Source organism: Bubalus bubalis, chromosome 20 (assembly GCF_019923935.1).
Source record: "Bubalus bubalis isolate 160015118507 breed Murrah chromosome 20, NDDB_SH_1, whole genome shotgun sequence".
NCBI classification, from domain to species: Eukaryota; Metazoa; Chordata; class Mammalia; order Artiodactyla; family Bovidae; genus Bubalus; species Bubalus bubalis.
The window spans coordinates 56524844-56547244 of NC_059176.1; the positions used below are offsets into that span (position 1 = coordinate 56524844).

Below are 22401 nucleotides of genomic sequence, written 5' to 3' on the forward strand. Positions count from 1 at the left end.
CTGTATATTTGTTCTTGTAACATGTAACATAGACATGTAACATGTATATGCACATATATTGTGAGTATATTTGTTATTAATCTTCTAAACATTATTTCTTAGTAAACATATAATATTATATGTATATACCAACACAGACTTGATCATCTCATTGTTGAACATTTCTGTTTTATTGGTGCAGTGATTTGCCTCCCCACAGAAAAATATTTGCACAAGTCTATGGCTATATCTTTGGAGAAGGCAATGGCAACCCACTCCAGTACGCTTGCCTGGAAAATCCCATGGACAGAGGAGCCTGGTAGGCTGCAGTCCATGGGGTCGTGAAGAGTCGGACACGACTGAGCGACTTCACTTTCACTTTTCACTTTCACGCATTGGAGAAGGAAATGGCATCCCACTCTAGTGTTCTTGCCTGGAGAATCCCAGGGATGGGGGAGCCTGATGGGCTGCCGTATGCCGTATGTGCACAGAGTTGGACACGACTGAAGCGACTTAGTAGTAGTATGGCTGTATCTTTGTTTAGAATACTGGGGTGAAAGGACTTGTAGAGATTTTTCTCCCCCATTATTTGAAAAGGAAGTCCGGAGAAAGTTGTATGAAATCATGATCCTACCAGCAACAAGGGCTGGGATTTCATGGAAGAATTCCTATCCTTTGGTGGTAGATTGAAGAAGGAACCCAGCTTCATTGAATACAGTGCTTTCCAAAGTAAGCCAGTCATCAACATCACCTGGGGTGCTTCTTTAAATTACAGAGTTTTGGACCCACCCTTGGAAATTCTGATTTACTAGGTCTAGTGCTGAGCCTAGGAATCCATGTTTTTAACAAGCTCCCTGGTGATTCTAATGATTAACTGGGTTTAGGAAATAAGATCTCACAACAGAAGGGCCTGGGGGAGGGAGCAGGTGGGTGGATGATGGGGGCTGCCCCAGGTGCTTCCCAGTAGGGGAGGTAGAGATGGTGAGAACCGAAAAAGGGCGGTTTTGAAAGCAGGACTGACCACTCTGGGGACTTTTTAAACACACAGAACAAAGGCACAGGCTCTCAGGGAGGACGAAGATGTGGAGCATCAGACACTTGGGCGGCTCCCTTTCTGTCTCTGGTTCTAGGCGTTCGTGTAAACTGAAGGAGTTGGACTCATCGGAGGCTTTTCCAACTGAGGGAGCCCAAAGCCACAGTGGTGGAGGGGTGGCTGAGTGGGTGGAAGTCCAGGCTTTGCCCCAGCCCACCCTCCCCAGGGCCCCTGACTCTGCTTTATATTGAGGTCTCTTTTAAGATTTTCTTTGGAAAAACGTTTTCGGCTGCCAAGAAGTTTGACAATCTCCAGACTAGATGACCTTTCAGTTCTAAAAAGTCATATAAGTTTGTGAACAAAAGCCAGGGGGAGGAGGAACAGCCCAGAAGATGGGGTTGAGTGAAACAGAAGAACAATCCAGAATGGGCATTTCAATCCTCATTTTAACCTTAGGACTGACTCTTTGGGTTGTGGCAGGAGCTCCCAATTTCCATCTCAGGATCAGCGTACTGCCTGAGTCAACTCAGAGTGACCTCCAAGGAAAATTCTGGTGGCCTTCCCATCAGATTCTTATATTAAATTTGCGGGGGGACGTCCCTCCCTTCACAGGACCCGGAAGCCCAGAGAAATTACGAAGGTTCCTCTGCTAATATGTTGGTCATGTCTTGCTGTTTGCAAGTGTTTCAACAATAGGGTATGTTTGACCTTCTTTTGGCCTCCTTTCAAGCTGGGAATTTAAGGTGTTCTCTGAATGCAGAGCAAACAAAGCTTTGGCTAACTTGCTGCTTTGATCTCTGAGAATTCATAGGAGCAAGAAGGGAGGAGATGGGCCAGGGGCCCTGGAGGAATTAACTGTGAAAACCTGGCCAGGCTTTGTTGGATGGGGAAGCTGGGGTGGGGTGTCGGGTGTCTGGGGAACAGATGTGAGCCTGACTTGATCTTCTGCAGCTGCAGACAGAGGTTTGCCAGAGGTGAATGCGGTTCCCACAGAGGCCGTTAGCCCTCTCGGTGTCGCCCACCCGTCAGTGGTCTCTTCTCCCGCTGGAGCGGGAGTTAGTGCAGAGCTTTTGCAATCTGATTCCAGCGCCTCTGCTAACAGGTTGGATGGAGAAAGTGTTTCTTTAGAGAAACCGGGGATTTGATGGGTTTTATCTCTGTGTTATTATACTCATTTCTAAACATTCCAGAGAGGTGATGGAGAGACAAAAACAGCCTTCCTCCGTAACCTTTAACTGCTTTGTGATCTCAGTTGAGATGGTGGGCAGGGCAAGGTGGGGCTGGGACAGAAAATGAGTGACTTTCTCCAGAGCAGCCAGTCTCTGAGTATGTTCTGTGGAACACTCGTCCCAAGAGATGCTCTGAAAGGTTCACGATCAGATAGGTTTCGGCAGTTCTGCATGTCATGTTTTCTTCTGGAGATTCACAGCACACATTTGAATACTAGGGACTCTGAAACATCCTAGAGTCAAGAGTCAGAAGTCTTTGATTTCTTCGACTTTGTTGAGCTGAAAACGTCTCCAACTTAACTGACCAGGAACCATCATCTTTTTGGGTGAGGTAGTTCAGTTCAGTTCAGTTCAGTTCAGTCGCTCAGTCGTGTCCGACTCTTTGCGACCCCATGGACAGCAGCACGCCGGGCTTTCCTGTCCGTCACCAACTCCCAGAGCTTGCTCAAACTCATGTCCATCGAGTCGGTGATGCCATCCAACCATCTCACCTCTGTCATCCCCTTCTCCTCCCGCTCTCAATCTTTTCCAGCATCAGGGTCTTTTCAGATGAGTCAGTTCTTAGCATGAGGTGGCCAAGGCATTGGAGTTTCAGCTTTGGCATCTGTCCTTCCAATGAATATTCAGGGCTGATTTCCTTTAGGATGGACTGGTTGGATTTCCTTGAAGTCCAAGGGACTCTCAAGAGTCTTCTCCAACACCACAGTTCAAAACCATCAACTCTTCGATGCTCAGCTTTCTTTATAGTCCAACTCTCATATCCATATATGACTACTGGAAAAACCACAGCTTTGACTAGACAGACCTTTGTTGGCAAAGTAATGTCTCTGCTTTTTAATATGCTGTCTAGGTTCGTCATACTTTTCTTTCAAGGAACAAGTGTCTTTTAATTTCATGGCTGCAGTCACCATCTGCAGTGATTTTGGAGCCCAAGAAAATAAAGTCTGTCACTGTTTCCATTGTTTCCCCATCTATTTGCCATGAAATGATGGGACCAGATGACATGATCTTAGTTTTCTGAATGTTGAGGTTTAAGCCAACTTTTTAACTCTCCTCTTTCACTTTCATCAAGAGGCTCTGAGGCAGAGACACAAATTAATATCAAGTGGATTGCACTTCAGGAAAGGCTGGTCTATAGGCTGCAGAAATAGTAGCCTCTTCTTGGTGTCCACAGTGGGGAGGGGTTCCTGGAGCTCCTCCTTTTGTCCTTGGCGGCATCAGTCACCCAGGAGTTCTTCCTAGGAAACCCACTCCTCTACATTATTCTAATAGAGTAGCTCTGCTTTTGATTTTATTTGGAGGAAAAAAAATCTATAAACTGAAACATGGTTGAATCAAATTCCCACATAGAGGAAAAACTTTCAGAACCTAGACTGAGTCTATTTCTAATCCCCAGCTCCATATTTTCTTCCTATTGAAGGAGCCAGAAGAGGTGAGAATGTGGCATCCTCTTGGCCACAGTAAATGATTCAGGAATGGGTAGTTGACCCATTAACCCATCAACCCCCAATAAAGCTTATCTTGGGAACTTTGGTTGAGCGACTTATAAGCAAGTATTGTCTTTTCTACTGCACTTGTGAGGATGCGAGCTTGTTGAACCCATGTTTCCATGAGGGATAACCTGATAAAGGAGGCAGTCAAGGGATGGGGAGAGACTGGATACCAATGAATCATTTGTGAGCCTGGATCCAACTAAGCCTGAAGTCAGTGTGATTTGTGTATGCCAATATTAGCGCAATTTTCTGTTGTAGAAGCTTGAATTATCTTTACTGTTACAGTACACTTCAGAGATCTCTTAGAACTAAACATCCCAGATGATAAGAATCGATTTCTCTTTTTTCACTGAGGTATAGTTGATTTACAATGTTTCTGGATAGAGCAAAGTGATTCAGTTATATATATATACACACACATGTGGGTATATGTGCATATTATTTTTGGATTCTTTTCCATGATAGGTTATTATAAGATATTGAATATGGTTTCCTGTGCTATACAGTAGGTCCTTGTTGGTTATTTTATGTGTAGAAAGTGTTGTTAGACCCAAATTCCTAGTTTATCTGTCTCTTCTATTTTCCGTTTAGTAACCATAAGTTATTTTATGCCTGTAGGTCCATTTATATTTTGTAAATAAGTTCATTTGCATCTTTTTTTTTTAGGTTCCACTTGTAAGTTATATCACATGATATTTATCTTTTTCTGTCTGATTTACTTCACTTAGTATGATAATCTCTGGTCCATCCATGTTGCTGCAGATGGCATTATTTCATTCTTTTTATGGGCTGCATAATATTCATTGTTTTATATATAATATTCCATTATACACACACACATCTTCTTTATCCATTCCTCTGTGAATGGACATTTAGGTTGCCTCCATGTCCTGGCTATTGTAAATAGTGCCGTAATGGACACTGGGATGCATGGGTCTTTTTGAATTAGAGTTTTCTCCAGGTATATGCCCAGGAGTAGGATTTTGGGATCATATGGTAACTCTATTTTTAATTTTTTAGCAAACCTCCATACTATACCAATTTACATTCCCATCAACAGTGTAGGAGCATTCCAATAAGAATTCATCTCACTACATCTTTGTAGCTTGCTGCTGCTGCTGCTGCTGCTAAGTCGCTTCAGTCATGTCTGACTCTGTGTGACCCCATAGATGGCAGCCCACCAGGCTCCGCCATTCCTGGGATTCTCCAGGCAAGAACACTGGAGTGGATTACTCCACCCCTAAAACCAGAGCAAGCAATATCAAAGAAATTGTTATAATAATCATCATTAATTAGTAATCAATAATTCATTTTTTTGAGTAGAAGATACTTGAAACTTTATCTAGTCCAAAGCCCTGTCTCATTCTTCAGATTTGAATCCTGCCTGCCTGTCATGTTACTTTCTGGTCCTGGGCTGACTGCAGATCAGGCCTCATCCTTCCCCCATAAAAGGGGTTCTGCATTTTTGAAAGTAGCTAAGCCTTCTCTCTTACACACCAAAACACATCCCTAGCCTTTCCTGGTACAGCCAGTTTGGGTGTTTCTCACTGTTGCACTATGAACACGCTCTGGATGGCTTCTGAATTTCTTCCAACTCAGGTTAACTTTCATGGATGAAGCCTAAAGCAGCACATGCCTGTTGTAGCCTATTTAAAAAAGCAAGAAGAGGGAAATGAAAGCTCAGCAGCAGCTGAGCTGCCAAGAGATGGCTGTGGTTGCCATATCGGGTCAACACCATCCCTTCATTTTTATTTTTGCGTGTGTGGACGAGCATATGCATGGCTGTGCTGGAACTTAGCTGCACTCCCCCTCCCTTCTTGTTGCCTGGGAGGCTGACCTGACGTGGACCACACCTGCAGCAGATCTTCTGCGGCCCCCAGTCCCAGGTGGGTTTGGACTGTGGTGTACTGTGGGCACAGATCTGGCTTACGAGAGAGGTCAAGGTGCTTATGTCTCTGTTTCCTCCCAGGAAATCGCCTGGGGCTTGTATGTCCATCAGCTGGCCACTGCTCCTCCCAGGGAAGCTTGCAAAGTTGCTTCTGCTCTTGATCTGTTGCTAGCTCTGGGCTTTCCTCATGGTCCCTTTCTCTCACCCCTTCATCGGTAAACTTCCTTGTGGGTATCCTATTTGAACGTGCCATCTGTTTCCAGTAGGGATTTTGACAGATAAACTTGTATTTTACAAATATGAAACATACTCTGTGGAGTGATTTATAATCTGCTGTGTCGTTTCTTGGGATACTGAAAACTTCTCCTTATAGCGTTTAACATTCCTCTACAACATCATAGTGAATGGCTAAGTGGGTTTTTATTTTTAACAAATGTACCATAGTTTATTTAAACCTTGAGAACTAGAGAATTAATTTTTTTCTCCAATTAACTTTTCCCCTATTACTTTGGAAGTACTTGGATGAATATCCTTGTAGGTAAATCTTCACACACATTCATCATTTCTTCTTCAGGATAAATTTGTAGAAACAAAACTGCTGGGTCAATAGTCATGAACATTTGGAAAAAGTTCTCTGTCTGTTGCCAGATAGCCCTCCATAAAAGTTTTATAGCAATTTATAAACTGTTTCCAGTTGTGTCTAGGAAGATTGCTTCTTACATTCTCTCCACTGTTTAATACTACAGCGAAATAGTGACCTTGCTGAATCTTCCCAGCACGGTGCTTGGCAAGTAGTAGGTGTTCAGTTAATGACAATGCCCCACCCCTTTCCCACAAAGAAATGTATTTTGACCCTTAGGGTTTCCATCAATAAGAACATCCACATGCACACTCACACTCACACATATGGGTGCACACCCATGGGTCTTCTCATCTCTACTTGCAAGCTGTGTGTTACTCCTCGAGTCTCAGTATTTTAGAAATGATGTATCTATTCATACTGTAACCAAGAGGACCATCACCCTTTCATAAATCCTTGGACAGAAAGAGATCCAGGAAGTCCCAAGTCCACTGGGTCCTAAAAAAAGAAATCACAAACTCTGTCATCAGGACATGCTCAGATGCTGCACCCCCAGCCAGGGCTTAGGTTTAGCTTGGATGAGTTCAGGAAGCAGGAGAGGGTCTGGTGGAACAGTCTAGAACCTGCTTCCTCTGCTGGCTGCCCCATAACTGACGCTGAACATTCTCCAAGCCTCCTTCCTGCTCCCATGGCTTCTGACTGGTTCAGAACTCAGAGCTGACACCCATAGCATCTGAATTCTCATTGTTGTTCAGTCGCTAAGTCATGTTCGACTCTTTGTGACCTCATGGACTGCAGTACACTAGGCTTCCCTGTTCATCATCAACTCCCAGAGCTTGTTAAAACTCGTGTCCATTGAGTCACTGATGCCATCCAACCGTCTCATCCTCTGTCATCCCCTTCTCCTGCCCTCAATCTTTCTTAGAAATGGACTCTTTTCCAATGAGTAGACTCTTCGCATCAGGAAGCTGCATTTTACCATCCCAGCTTGCCTGGGACATCTCTGAGAAAACTGGATGTTTTGAAGTTTGGAAAACTGGACCTTTCATTACTGCCAGCTCCAGAGGGCTTAATCCAGACCCGGCGTCCCCATGGGCCCTCAGGAAAGATCTGCTTATGGATCGGTTACGACACTCCATCACTTTCAGTGTTCTGTTTTGAAACCCAGTGGCGAAGTCCAGAACATTCTCTGATTTTATTTTTATTGGAGTCCAGGAATCAGACAGGAACTCTCTCTGGTCCCCAGTGACCTACAAAGGCCACTCCTTAAACATTTCTCACAGGCCCTGTTCCCAGAGAGACCCAGGCAAGCACACAGCCTGGAGACCCATGGGGCGTGATACAGGTTCCCCCAGGGCTCAGTTACCCTGAAGGCTCTCGCCCATGATGTGAGCTTTCAGAGATGTAGAGGGGAGATGTTGCAGAGTTTTCTGATGTGCTCAGCTGCCCCACTGGCCCGAGTTGTGGTCTGTTCAGGGAAGAGGAGGTATTATTAATAGTTAAGTAAGAGTCATGTACAATGTGCATTTCCAACTGGTGGCTCAGAGGGTAAAAGAAACTGCCTGCAACGCAGGTGACCGGGTTCGATCCCTGGTTCGGGAAGATCCCCTGGAGAAGGGGATGCAACTCGCTCTAAAATTCTTTTCTGGAGAATCCCATGGACAGAAGAGCCTGGTGGGCTACAGTCCATGGGGGTCGCAAAGAATCGGACATGACTGAGTGACTAACACACACACACACACCCCCTACACGTGATTTAGGCTGGACAAACCGTGTGCTAAAGTGAGAAGAGTTCAGATTTGGGATTTGGAAGACCTGGGTCCAAGTGCTGTTCCCCGTGCATACTAGTTGTGTGATCCTAAGCAGGGTACTTTGTGTTTCAGTGGCCTCACCACTGAAATTATAATTATGAAATTATAATATCTCACAGGGTTGTTTGGAGCCTGGAATGAAAAACGAACCTGAAACCACGTTGTATGTGACTTGGTTCCCACTAGTTTTTCATTAATAATTCCATTTCCTGATTTCTGGCTGTGCTAAGTCTTTGCTGCTGCGCTTGGGCTTCCTCTAGTTGCCGAGAACAGGGGCTGCTCTTTGTTGCTGGGCGCAGGCTTCTCAGGGAGGTGGCTTCTCTTGCTGCGTACCAGCTCCAGGTGAGCAGGCTTCAGTAACTGCAGCACTGGGGCTCAGTACTCGTGGTGCACAAGCTCGGTAGTTGCGACTTGGGCTCTAGAGCGTGGGCTCGGTAGCTGCGGTGCCTGAGCTTAGCTGCCCCATGGCACAGGGAATCTTCCCAGACCAGGGATTGAACCCCTGTCCCCTGCACTGGCAGGCGGATTCCTGTCCACTGCGCCACCAGGGATGTCTGTGTATGTACTTCGTTGCTCAGTCGTGTCCAACTCTTTGGAACCCCACGGACTTAGCCCTCCAGGCTCTTCTGCCCATGGGATTTTCCAGGCAAAAACACTGGAGTGGGTGCCATTTCCTCCTCCAGGGGATCTTCCTGACCCAGGGATTGAACCTGTGTCTCTTACGTCTCCTGCACTGGCACGTGGGTTCTTTATCAATACTGTCACCAGGAAAGCCTTCGTTACATCATTAGTAGTTTAGAAAAATTTCTTTTACTTTCCTGTTAATTACTGGAAATGTCTGCTTCTCCAATATATGCATTAGATGACATAAATTTCCCTGGAAACACTGCTTTTGCTGTATCCCATAAATTTTGACAAATTATATTTTCATTTTATGGCTGCTTTTACTGTCTTCTTTTTATTCTTTTCTTTTTTTTTTTTTTTTTGCCATTTCTTTATATTTTGTAAGGGTGATCCTGCTTGAAATTTGTTGTGATTCCTATGCCTGAAATTTGATGTCTTTAAACAAATGTGGAAAATTTTGACCCATTATTTTCTTGTGAAATATTGCCTTTGCCCCATTTTCTCTGATGTAAATATTTGTTAGACTTCTTGCTCTATCTGCCATGTTTCTGAAGGTTATTTTCACAATTTCCAAACATGTTTCTCAGTGTTGCATTTTAGATAATTTATTTGTATCTATCTTTCCATTCTCTAATTTTCCATTTGGCTGTGGCTCATTTTCAGTTGAGGTTTTAATTTCAATTGCCATGGTTTTCATTTCTAAACGTTCTCTTTTTCAATTTTGCTTGGTTTTTTAAAAAAGTCTTTTATTTCTTGTTTGTATTTCAAATTTCTTTTTTATTCCCTTAAATGAAAAATTTATATTCTTTGTCTGAAATTCTAATGTCTGAAATACTTGTGAGTCTGATTCAGCTATTATTCTGTCTGCTGATATTCACATAATGCTTTGTTTCTACGTGTCTTTTGTTATGTTTGGCGGTGAGTTGCTCGTTTTCCCTGGAACACACATAGGTGATCTAAAATATTCTAGTAGCTATGTTAAAAAGGTTAAAAGAAACAAGTGAAATTAGTTTTGATAATATATTTTATTTAAGCCAATATGTCAAAATTGTATCACTTTAACATGTAGTCAATAAAAATTTTTTTAAGGAAATATTTATATATATTTTTGTATGGAGTCTGAAAAATTCAGTGTGTATTTTATACTTCCAGCACATCTCAATACAGACATTCACTTTACCAGAAACACTTGATCTATATTTAGGTTCACAAAATTTACAGTTGAAAAACTAGATTCACATACCCAAGCTGTTTCAAACATACTTTGAGTTTTCCTACAATTAAACTGAGTATCAGTGTTTAAATTGAGTAAAATAGAGTAAAAAAGTTTAGTTCCTCAGTAGCATTAGCCATATTTCAAGGGCTTGACTTCCACATATGTCTAGTGGCTATTGAATTGACTGTGTGGTCTTAGAACAATTAACTTTTGCTCTTGACATTCCAGTTTAGGCATGCTTTCTAGAGTCCAGTCTTTGGCAAATACTGTATAAGTTAAGACTTGTGGGTCCTCAGATCTTGGGATCTATTACAAATATCCATGTATGGGTCCCCTTGGATGAAAGGAAATGAATTTTTGCAGGTGGGATCTGGGCATGAGTATTTTTTTTAAAACCTTCCCCATGATTCTAATGGACAACCTCAGCTAGGTGCCCTGGAAGATGAATCTGGGGCTAATATTACAATATGATGCTTCTTATGGTCTGAGCAACCTATGGAAACACGGAAAGGAATCAACTGGTACCAAGTACAAGGCTTGGTACTTTTTAATGCCTCTGTCAGAACTAAAATCTTTTTTTTTTAAATAATTATTTATTTTAATCGAAGGATCATTGTTTTATAATATTTAAAACCTTAATTTTAAAATTTAGACTTGGCTAGTATTCTTACCAGTGGGAGAACTCTATCAATAAGGTTTTCAGTTGCTTTATTACTTTAGAAATAAAAAATATTTAGCCTTTTAGTCAACATTAAGTTTGCTGTGGTCTTTTGACTTCCAACAGGACATGCTGTTGCCATTTTATTTAAAAATGTTTAGAGAAGATTTCAGTTCTGTATGAATGCACCTACCTATACTTATTTGTGAACTGTAGGCTCCTAGGGAGATCTTACATGCCAAATTACGGCACAGCTGCTCCTTGCTAACCTATGTTGACATGATAGCTATTGCTCTACTATGACTCACCACTGTTGATCAGCCAAATTGGTTGATCACACATCTGACCTAACTTGAGTGACATCATTGTGGCTGAGCTAGTTTGGGTGAATTTCATGAAGATCTTCCTGTTCCGTGCCTGAACTTGCCAACTGGTCGTTTAGATACCTTTCCTAGTTTCAATGGTTGGGCATTTGTATTACTTAATTAACTTACTATTCTTATTTCCAGAAACCTAATGATATTTTTTCATTTCACTAATGACATTTTTTCATTTCACTTATTCAATCAACAAAATTTCTTGGTGCAGCTACCCGGATCCAGGCATTATGTTAGGTCTGATTAGCAATTAGGCTTCATCTTGTGTGGCAACCCTAATCATTGATAGCATGGTGTTGAAAAACATTCTGAATTTCTGCCTAGGCTCAGTGGGAAAGAAAGTCATGAGCAATTAGTCATGTCTGCCATAGACATTGGAGAAAGCAATGGCACCCCACTCCAGTACTCTTGCCTGGAAAATCCCATGGACGGAGGAGCCTGGTGGGCTGCAGTCCATGAGATCTCGAAGAGTCGGACACGACTGAGCGACTTCACTTTCACTTTTCACTTTCATGCATTGGAGAAGGAAATGGCAACCCACTCCAGGATTCTTGCCTGGAGAATCCCAGGGATGGGGGAGCCTGTGGGCTGCCGTCTATGGGGTCGCACAGAGTCGGACACGACTGAAGCGACTTAGCAGCAGCAGCAGCAGCAGCAGCAGCCATAGACATAGGAGGAGATGCGACTGCAGCCATAGATTTGATCCCTGGGTCGAGAAGATCCCCTGGAAAAGGAAATGACAACCCACTCCAGTATTCTTGCCTGGGAAATCCCAAGGACAGAGGAGCCTGGTGGGCTACAGTCCATGGGGTTGCAAAGAGTTGGACACAATAGAGCAACTAACACACACACACACACACACACACCCCTGAATAAAATCTCCAGTTACCCTCCTGTTTTAGTCCATTCCAGCTCCTATAAAAAAAATACCATAGACCAGGTATCTTATAAATAATGGAAATTTAATTCTCAGAGTTCTGAAGGCTGGAAGTTCAAGGTCAGACTGCCAGCATGGTGGATTCTCATGAAGGACCTGTTCACTGAAGGACAATTTCTGGGTTGCAGTCTGCCAGCTTCTTGCTATGTCCTCACATGGTGGAAGGGAGCTATGGAATTCTGTTGGTTCTGTTTTATGAGGGCACCAATCCTGTTTGTGAGGCCTCCACCCTCATGGTCTAATCACCACTTAAAGGCCACACCACATACTACCATCATATTGAGCTTTAGAGTTACAACACATAAATTTTGAAAGGACACAAACATTCAGACTATAGGGCTTCTTAAGGAAGACCTACCTATCAATTCTTGATTTGAAGATGAGTTTTAAGCCTGAATTTTCCATGTACTGCAATCTCACGTGTTGCAGATTCAAGCATCTCAGAAGAGCTGCCAAAGATGCTGAGTCCAAACTTCTCCCTCTTTCTCTCTCTCCTGGGAGAAAAGATGTTTCTATTCCTCCTTTGCATGTCCTGACAGGCCCTCAGGGAGCAGGCTGTGGAGAGGGCAGCAGGTCTGGCCGGTGTTGGCAAGGACTGCTTAGGATCCACAGGTGACCGTGGCCAGTCAACCTCCCATGAGCGGCCAGCACAGTTATGAAGCCAGGAGACTTGCTGATTAAACTGGAAAACTGCTATTCTTAGTGGCAAGCTGTCATCCAGCCCTTTTGAAAAAGGAGAGAAACCACTCAGCCAAGGTCTAAAAATACTTAGGGACTGACAAGCAGCTCTGGCCAGAACTCGGGCATATAGCCTTGTTGAGACGGGCTGTGTAGAGGAAGGCATAGTACCTCAGAAGGACCTTGCAAGGTCACAGAACGTTGTGTTTTGTGACCCAAATAAACAGTTTTTTTTTTTTTTTTTAAATTTTCTATCCCTGTCCCTTTTGGACTTCCCAGGTATCATGGTGATAAAAAATTTGCCTGTCAATGCAGGAGACTCAGGACATTTGAGTTTGATCCCTGGAAGCTGGCAGTTCAATCCTGCAGGGTTGGAAAGATCCCCTGGAGGAGGAAATGTCAACCCACTCCAGTATTATTGCCTGGAGAATTCCATGGACAGAGGAGCCTGGTGGGTTAGAGTCCATGGGGTCACAAAGAGTTGGACACCACTGAGTGATCGAGCATGATTGAACACACATGGCCCTTTAATTATTAATTATAGCTAAAATAAAATTTGTAAATATTTCATATTCAGTTCAGTTCAGTTGCTCAGTTGTGTCGGACTCTTTGTGACCCCATGAATCGCAGCATGCCAGGCCACCCTGTCCATCACCAACTCCCGGAGTTCACCCAAACTCATGTCCATTGAGTTGATGATGCCATCCAGCCATTTCATCCTCTGTCGTCCCCTTCTCCTCCTGCCCCCAATCCCTCCCAGCATGAGGGTCTTTTCCAATGAGTCACCTCTTCGCAGGAGGTGGCCAAAGTATTGGGAGTTTCAGCTTCAACATCAGTCTTTCCAATGAACACCCAGGACTGGCCTCCTGTAGGATGGACTGGTTGGATCTCCTTGCAGTCCAAGGGACTCTCAAGAGTCTTCTCCAACACCACAGTTCAAAAGCATCAATTCTTCAGTGCTCAGCTTTCTTCACAATCCAACTCTCACATCCATACATGACCACTGGAAAAACCATAGCCTTGACTAGACGGACCTTTGTTGGCAAAGTAACGTCTCTGCTTTTGAATATGCTGTCTAGGTTGGTCATAATTTTCCTTCCAAGGAGTAAGTGTCTTTTAATTTCATGGCTGCAACCACCATCTGCTGTGATTTTGGAGCCCCCCAAAATAAAGTCTGACATTGTTTCCACTGTTTCCCCATCTATTTCCCGTCAAGTGATGGGAACAGATGCCACAATTTTAGTTTTCTGAATGTTGAGGTTTAAGCCAACTTTTTCACTCCCCTCTTTCAGTTTCATCAAGAGGCTTTTTAGTTCCTCTTCACTTTCTGCCATTACAATGAATAATAATGATAAACGCTGCTTATATGCTACCATATTTCCAACATGGCGGACACTGTTCTAAGCTGTTGTGCACTTTATTTGATTGAGCCCCTCAATATCCCTGTGGGGTAGGTAATAGCATCACTGCCATTTACAGATGCGAAAACTGGGTTTTAGATGTGAGGAATCTGGGTCACTCTAGGTAGCCTGAAGACAGTCTAGTATGTGGGATGGCCTGAAATTGGCCTTTGATTACCGTCCCTCCTCTTTGATGGCTGTGGGTTGCTTGATATTGTTTTCCTGGGTGTTCACAAGCTGCTCTCTTTCAATATCTCCCAGGAAAATCTTGGTTATTGGACCTCTATGGAAAAGTTCTCAGTGCTTACGTGCTTTTGGGTCTCCTTGTGGAATTTATGCATCATGTTCTGTTGAGCACAGTGGTCTGGTTTAATGATGCCTGTTTCAGTTTGCATAGAGATGATCCTCCCCTTCCACCGACACAAATGTTAGCTGCCTTACTTGTAGTATTGCTTGTGGGTTGACTCAGTGCCAACAGGCAACTTTGCCTGTGAATATGTTCATAGGGTTTATCTTTATTTGAGCCTATTAATTTTCTCCTCCTGTGCATTGAGCCCTGGGCACAGTGGAATTCTCAAAGGCTTTAGGGTGATACCAATATGGGCTCAATTCTAACTCATTCGAATCCCCACTTGACACAGCCACTGTGCAGGCGTGTTCATCTTTGTCCTTCTGCATTTGTATTTCAGGGGTTCTCGGGAGGGATGGAAGATGAATCTCAGGCTGCCATCTTGACTTGGAAGCCAGCACCTCCAATACAGGTTATATATCCTTGATTCTGATGCTTCTCACTTAACAGTTTTCTGTTTTATGGTTCTCTTGTAGCTACCTCAAATTTTATGTGGATGGGGCTTGGGCTCAAGTTCATAAATAAATAGCACAAACAAATAAGCAAACACAAAAATGGTGAGAATAATGCTTTCTTAGTCAGCAAAAGACTGCCTGCCACATCTGTGTTCCTTTTTCAGCAGGAAAAGGGAGGAAAGAAGAAAGAAATGGAGAAATGCCTCACTCATGCTGGTGATAACAGTAAGTCCAAGTCCCCTTTCCGGTGTCTCCATGTAAATAGGAGCTGAGGAGTTGAGATATAAAACAAGGAGGCCATCGAGGTGGCAGATGGCATGCCATTTGGACTGCCTCCTGCCCTGTGGGTATTTTGCTTCATTCTAGTGTCTGGCTAGAGCCCTTGGTGACAGTGGCTTCAGCTGGTTCATCTTGCAAGCCTCTGGATTATATTTTGTATAGAGGATATCGACTTAACAAGCTCAGAGGAATCAATGGTCTTTCTCTGCATATCAGCCCAGATGAATTCTTCATCAGCTGCCTCCCTCAATGTGGGCCCATCAGCTGATCCTGAAGAGTGGGGGGGCCCAGTGAGAGACAGCCCCACCAGGGAGGGGCTGGAGCTGAGAGGATCAGGCATATTTTCCTTGGGCCCAGCTGCAGAATACACCACAGGGCTGCCCTCTCTGGAATGCATGCTGCTGTCTGAATTTTGCCATCCATAAATGCCTCCCTGGACCAGCTCTTGCCCGCTCTGACCCCTTGCTTCTCAGAACTGCTTATAAACGAAGTGCCTCGGAGGTGGGCCCTGGGCAATTGCTCGGTGAAAGTGGACATAAGTGAGGCTGGCCTGTTCTTCTCGAAGGAAGAGAGGGAACAGCACAGGAATCCAAAACCACGCTCTCTGAAGAGTTGGCCAAAAAAAGGGAAGGAATGCAGACATCTTTCATAGCCCCCAGATGTGTCAGCCGTCATAAAAACGAGTTTCTGGGTGACTTTTAGGGTTTTTTTCCCCCACAAAGTAGGATAAAGTCTTAAAAAAAATTAATCTTAAATAGTTGATGTATCAACTGATCTCTTCCTTAGAGCAAATAGGGCCAAAACACAAAAAGCACTGATTACTTCAGGACACTGAGGCAGCTTGTGAATATTAGAGTAGTTGGAAATAACCATGAGGCAATAGTCTAACACTTGGAATATCTGTTCTCTGAGCATCTTCAAGGGCCTTCTGTAAGATGAGGCCACAGGGTAGAAAGGTGGCAAGTTTGGACTCTGATACTTTACCACATTGCTGGCTCCAGTATTCCTGTTTTTAAAAGTTCCTGGTGGTTCGGGGCTTCCCTGATAGCTCAGTTGGTAAAGAATCTGCCTGCAATGCAGGAGACCCTGGTTCGATTCCTGGGTTGGGAAGATCCGCTGGAGAAGGGATAGGCTACCCACTCCAGTATTCTTCGGCTTCTCCTATGGCTCAGCTGGTAAAGAATCCACATGCAATGTAGGAGACCTGGGATTGATCCCTGGGTTGGGAAGAGTCCCTGGAGAAGGGAATGGCTACCTACACCAGTCTTCTGGCCTGGAGAATTTCATGGACTTAGGGTCCATGGGGTCACAAAGAGTCAGACATGACTGAGCAACTTTCGCTCCCTGGTGGCTCAGATGGTAAAGCATCTGCCTGCAATGCAGGAGACCTGGGTTCAGTCCCTGGTTTGGGAAGATCCCCTGGAGAAAGAAATGGCAACCCATTCCAGTATTCTTGCCTGGGAAATGCTATGGATAGAGGAGCCTAACAGGCAACACTCCGTGGGGCTCGAAAAGAGTTGGACACGATTGAGTGATTAACACTTTCACTTTTTCTCACTTTCACTTTTGTTTTATTCAAATGCTCAAGCTGTGTTTAAGAGTGACAGTGTGACAAGGTGAGAGAGCTTGCATTCCTAGCTCTAAGGCAGACGTGTCTTCCAAGTGTCTAGCCTGCTGCCATCAAGGAGTTGAGGGACAGAGCCGGTCACGACCTCTGTTATTCTAGGGTCTCAGAGAATTCCCCCGGGCGCCCCATGAGCTGTGGGGATCCCAAGCCTGGCGTAGGCCTCCCTGCTCCCATCCTCTCTCATCGCAGTAGCCGTGTCCAGTTGATGCTACTTCCCCAAGGTCCAGGGTTCATCCTGGTCGCCATCCTCCTCGCTGCAGCTCCTCTAGCCCAGGCTCCCTGTCTCTCACCAGATGGTAGAGACAGCAACCTTGCCTGCCTCCCGTACAATTTGCGCATGGCACACGGTGAGCCATGGAGTTCACAGCAGCTCTTAGCCGTCACCAACTCGAACCCCTTCAGGAGTTGCTAAGATGCTTGCAAATTCTGAACCTGATGTGTGTGGACCTTCATGATCTGGACTCTTCTGGCTTTAAAAAAAATCTCAAGACAGCCCATGCCTTCAGTCACCTCCTTCCTACCTCCAGCCCCTATCCTCGGTTGTTTAGAATTATTTTTAGCCACTTACTAGCTGGGGGATCTTGGCAGGGGGGAGTCAGTTAACATTCCTGTTCCTCAGCTTCCTTATTTGTAAACTGGGGATAATGGGGGTTGCCAGGGGTTGTTGAGGATAAAATAAATTAAAACAGATGTCATGCTATGACCAGAGCCAGTGCCTCTTTGTTGCAGAAATGTCATTGGATGGGCCCAGTGATAATCACTCTAAGTGAAGTAATTCAGACAAAGACAAATTTCATACTATATCACTTGTGTGTGGAATCTAAAAAATGATACAAAGCAGAAATATCCTTACAGAAATAGAATGCAAACTTACGATTATCAAAGGAGAAAGGGAGGGGAAGGATAAACTGGGAGTCTGGGATTAATAGATGCATACTATTATATATGAAATAGAAAAACAAGGGCCTATAACACAGGGAACAATATTCAGGAACAATAGCACATGAACAACATTCAATAACTTGTACCTTTAATGGAAAGGAATCTGAAAAAAGAATATATATATATATATATATATATATATATATGTAAAACTGAGTCACTTTGCTATACATCTGAAACATCGTAAATCAACTATACTTTAAAAAAATAAATGAAAGTGTTTCAAACATGTGTAAAATCTAGGCACATTAGAATGCCAGCATATTGCTTTTCTGTAACCTGAATAGTAAGAATAAATACCTCTATGGTAAAGAAATGTAGTACCTTAAACCACCTCTCACTTTCTTTAGCTCTCTCCTGTTCACCCTGGAGGGCTCAGCTAAATGCCACGATAGCTAATTATCACCCAGAAGCCCCCATCCCTACCTGGGCAGGGTCCCCTGCAAGGTGCTTTTGTAGTGCAGTGATCAGCATTTCTGCAGAATGGGACCCATCCACGTTGTGGCATCACCATCTGCATCCCACTCTGTCCCTGCAGCAGACTGAAAGTGTTCTGAGGGCAGGAACTTTCTCAGGTACCTGAGGCCTCTTGGTAAGTACATATTGCTAATATGAATATTCATTGGAAAGACTAATGCTGAAGCTGAAGCTCCAATACTTTGGCCACCTGATGCGAAGAGCCAGCTCATTGTAAAAGACCCTGATGCTGGGAAAGATTGAGGGCAGGAGGAGAAGGGAATGACAGAGGATGAGATGGTTGGATGGCATCACTAACTCAATGGACATGGGTTTGAGCAAGCTCCAGGAGCTGCAGTCCATGGCGTCTCAAAAGAGTCGGACATGACTTAGCAATTGAACAACAGCAACATATATATATATAAACTGAGCAAAATTGGCTGGGTGGGAGAGACTAGGCCAGCCTCAGGTGGATGCTTCTGAACCTGGGGAGGGTCATATTTCTTTTCATTATTGGATAAATGGTTAATTCTCTTTTAATGAGCCAAAGGAAAAACAAATTTACCAAGTTGACATTTAGCAAAAGCCATTTCGGCATCTAAAGATGTTCTTAGTTCTGCAACTCTGAATGACCTTGCACTTGAAAATGTCACTGCCAGTTTGCTGGGCTGATTAGGTTTGCCTGTTCGCTCTTGCTTCTAAACCCCTGCTCTACCCATTTCTTTCCTCAGCTGGGGTTTCCTCCAACACACTCCCACTTTGGCTAGAATTCCATGCTCCCTGCTCTCTCCTCAACTCAAGGTGAGTTTCTTCTGGGCTCTTGAGAGCAGCTGGGGAGATACTCTCTTTATTTAGGTCTCATGTGGTTGTGACTGGACACAGGGTGGTACTCTGGGGAGGAGACAGTTTCTGCAGCCTGGACCACGGCTGAAGGGTTCCGTCATTCCAGTTGACCACAGCTAACTAAAATGTGTGAGCTTGCTGGGAGCTAATAGTTCCAAATCTGTGTACTGTACAGGGCTACGGGAACAGATTATGGTGGGTCTTTTCCAATGCATTTGATTTGTCCATTGTCACTTGAATCAGAGAGGGGGAGGAAGGTGTGTAATACACTGAGCTGTTTCTCCAAAACTTACACCTGGAACCTCCTTCTGAGAATATATAATCTCTTACCTTGCCTTGTCCTGTAAGGATTAAAAGGAAAAAAAAATGTATTTTGTCACTTTCTCGTGTTACCAAAATTGAATTTAAGAATTTTTAGACATGTTTTCCCCCATCTAATTATTGATGCATGCTGTTCAATTTACTCTAAATTAATTATGTAAGAAAAGCATGATTCATCCACAAAGACACTCAGTAATTGCATAGTTGATCATACTTGGTTGAGAAACACAATTTTAAAATGTAAATGGAAATTTAATTATGTGTTAGCATTGAAAATAGGCAAGACCTGCTTTTGTGACCTCACATTTGAATTCCTGCATTTTAATTGAAAAAAATTCAACTGATTAATTTTGAGTTTTACCTCTAAATATTGACATAAAAGAGGAGAACAGGTCACTTGCTGTTATTTATTTAAACTATCCCATTGGTGGAGTGGATAGTTTCATTCCTAGTAAAGGAAGAAGCATGCATTTAATTCTCATTATGGCTTTCTTACTTTAACATTGGCTTCTGGAATGCCAGAGATAGCCTGAAGGGCTACTAAGGCTTTTGACTAAATAAATGAAATTTAGAGATTAGGCTCAGAAAATATTGGAGTGATTTGGCAGAATTATCATTTCTTGAAAAGTTTTTTGATGTGGACCATTTTAAAGTCTTTATTAAATTTGCTGCAATATTGCGTATCTTCTATGCTGTGGTTTTTCGGCTGCAAGGCGTGTGGGGTCTTAGCTTCCTGACCAGGTGCTGAACCCACACCTGCTTCACTGGACAGTGAAGTCTTAACCACTGGACCACCAGGGAAGCCCCAGAATTATCACTTTCAAGCTTCTTGTGTGGGAGGCAGCTTCTAAGATGAGTCCTTCTTCTTGAGTGTGGGCTGAACCTGGTGCAACTGATGGGATAACAAAGAAACTGATGGGATATTATTTCCAAGGCAGGTTGTAAGGGACTGTGACTTCTCATTTGCTCTCCTTCTCTCTTCTCATTTGCTCGCTCTGATGAACCTGGCTGCCATGTTATAAGGAAGCCTCCACACACACCCTCCAGGGCGACTCTAACACCTGGTGACAAACTGAAGCTCTCAGTCCAGGGCCCCACGAGGAGTGGGATCCCGCAGAAAACCATGGAGTGAGCTTGGAAACGAGTCTCGTCCCAGTCAAGCCTTTAGATGACTGCAGCCCACCTCAACACCTTGATTGTAGCTTGTGAGACCTTGTGAGCCAGAGGACTCAGCTAAGCTGTGCCCAGATTCCAGAGTCACAGACATAATGTGACATAGCTTGTGCTTTTATTTTAATCCATTAAAGTTCAGAGTAATGTGTTATGCTGCAATAGGTAAGTAACACATTATTGACCAGAAATGTATTAATATGTCTTTTGTTACCTGAATGCTATTGACTAGAGTGCCTCAATATATATACTGGTGTGTTCACTTACATAACAAATTATAGGCCACAGATGTCAGTTTCTGCAAAAATCCCCTGGTCAACAAAGAGTTAAAATGCTTTGTTTCTTGCTTGCTGATTTCCACATCACTGTTTCTTATGCTTCCGGTCTTTAGCCAGAGGCAACACATTAAGGGAAATCTGGTATACATGGCATAGAAACACAACAAGGTTCCTCAGACCCAGCCTGGGCAGCTGAGCCTCAAATCACCCACTGATCTGAATCATGCATGTGCCCATCTGCCTTCTCCAACAATCGCCCTAAAATTAGACAAAGAGGTTCTCAAGCAGTTTTGTTTATTTTAAAGAGAAAACATATTTATTTCCTTTGTTGATTTTAAAAAGATGCTGTTGCCACCTTTTGTGATGTGAATCCAGGTGATGGCTAAGGGAAAAAAAGAGCATCTATGGGGTAGCCAGGAAAAAAGAGCATGTGGGGCACCGTAGGAGAGGTTTTGACAGCCAGGACCAGAGGCAGCAAATAGCCCCTCTGCTCGCATTTGATCCGCCAAAAGTAAGTGTCAAGACCATGTCACACTGCAAGGGGTGCTGGGCAATATAACCTACTACTGTACCTGGAAGGAGGAGGAGACAGATTCTGGCAAAACATAGCCTGTCTGCCAAAATAGTTAACTCTTATGAAGTTAAACTGAGCCTCTATGATGTACAGGGGCTTCTCTGGTGGCTCAGTGGTAAAGAATCTGCCTGCCAATCCAGGAGATGCAGAAGATGTGGTTTCAGTCCCTGGGTCAGGAAGATCCCCTCGAGGAGGAAATGGCAATGCATTCCAGTATTCTTGCCCTCAAAATCCTAGGGACAGAGGAGCCTGGCCAGGTATAGTCCATGGGGTCTCAAAGAGTCTGACACAACTGAGCGACTGAACACATACATGATATACAGACACCATACTAAGCATTACAGATACACACGAGGTAGAAAAGAGTGGTCCTTGTTCTCAAAGACATCACAGTCTAGCTGGAGGCATCTGTTGATGAAAAGTGGTTTGGAAATCAAGCCTTCTGCCAGCTTCCACCACCCCCATGTGAAAAACAGCGGCAGCTACAGAGTGTTCTGTTCATGGGCTGAACAGTACACGTTCATCCTGTGGAAGTCTCATCCCCAGTGCCAGGGGGGCCACAAAACCGCTCACCTGAACACTCTCTTTGTTGGCAACTATGGACATGACAAAACCTCTCCCTCCCCTGGGGCAGTGTCTGTGACTGTGAACTTGCAAGTGACATGTGCGGGAACCAACTTGGCTAGTGGTCTGAAACTCCAGTGACCGCTACTTGCACGAATAATGTTTTCTAAGGTAGTTTTCAACATTTTTGCCAGGAACTTGGAAATCAGGGTGTAAACTGGAGCAAGATCTTTGGAAACATGATTTTGTACTATAGACTAAGTGGAGAGTGAAAAAGTTGGCTTAAAGCTCAACATTCAGAAAACGAAGATCATGGCATCCGGTCCCATCACTTCATGGGAAATAGATGGGGAAACAGTGGAGACAGTGTCAGACTTTATTTTTCTGGGCTCCAAAATCACTGCAGATGGTGACTGCAGCCATGAAATTAAAAGACGCTTACTCCTTGGAAGGAAAGTTATGACCAACCTAGATAGCATATTCAAAAGCAGAGACATTACTTTGCCAACAAAGGTTCGTCTAGTCAAGGCTATGGTTTTTATGGATGTGAGAGTTGGACTGTGAAGAAGGCTGAGTGCCGAAGAATTGATGCTTTTGAACTGTGGTGTTGGAGAAGACTCTTGAGAGTCCCTTGGACTGC

General features: G+C 43.8%; 1 long non-coding RNA gene across 2 annotated transcripts; it reads left to right on the forward strand.

Annotated features, from left to right (window-relative positions):
• The first annotated feature begins 436 nt into the window (after nucleotides 1–436).
• On the forward strand, nucleotides 437–20532 carry LOC123330828. Of its 2 annotated transcripts, none has more exons than XR_006547019.2 (5): nucleotides 437–1709; nucleotides 14593–14664; nucleotides 14872–14932; nucleotides 18743–18812; nucleotides 20199–20532. It is a non-coding gene; the product is annotated as an uncharacterized LOC123330828 (long non-coding RNA). The 2 variants fall into 2 exon arrangements; XR_006547020.2 differs by having other exon boundaries at nucleotides 14875–14932.
• Nucleotides 20533–22401: the final 1869 nt, after the last annotated feature.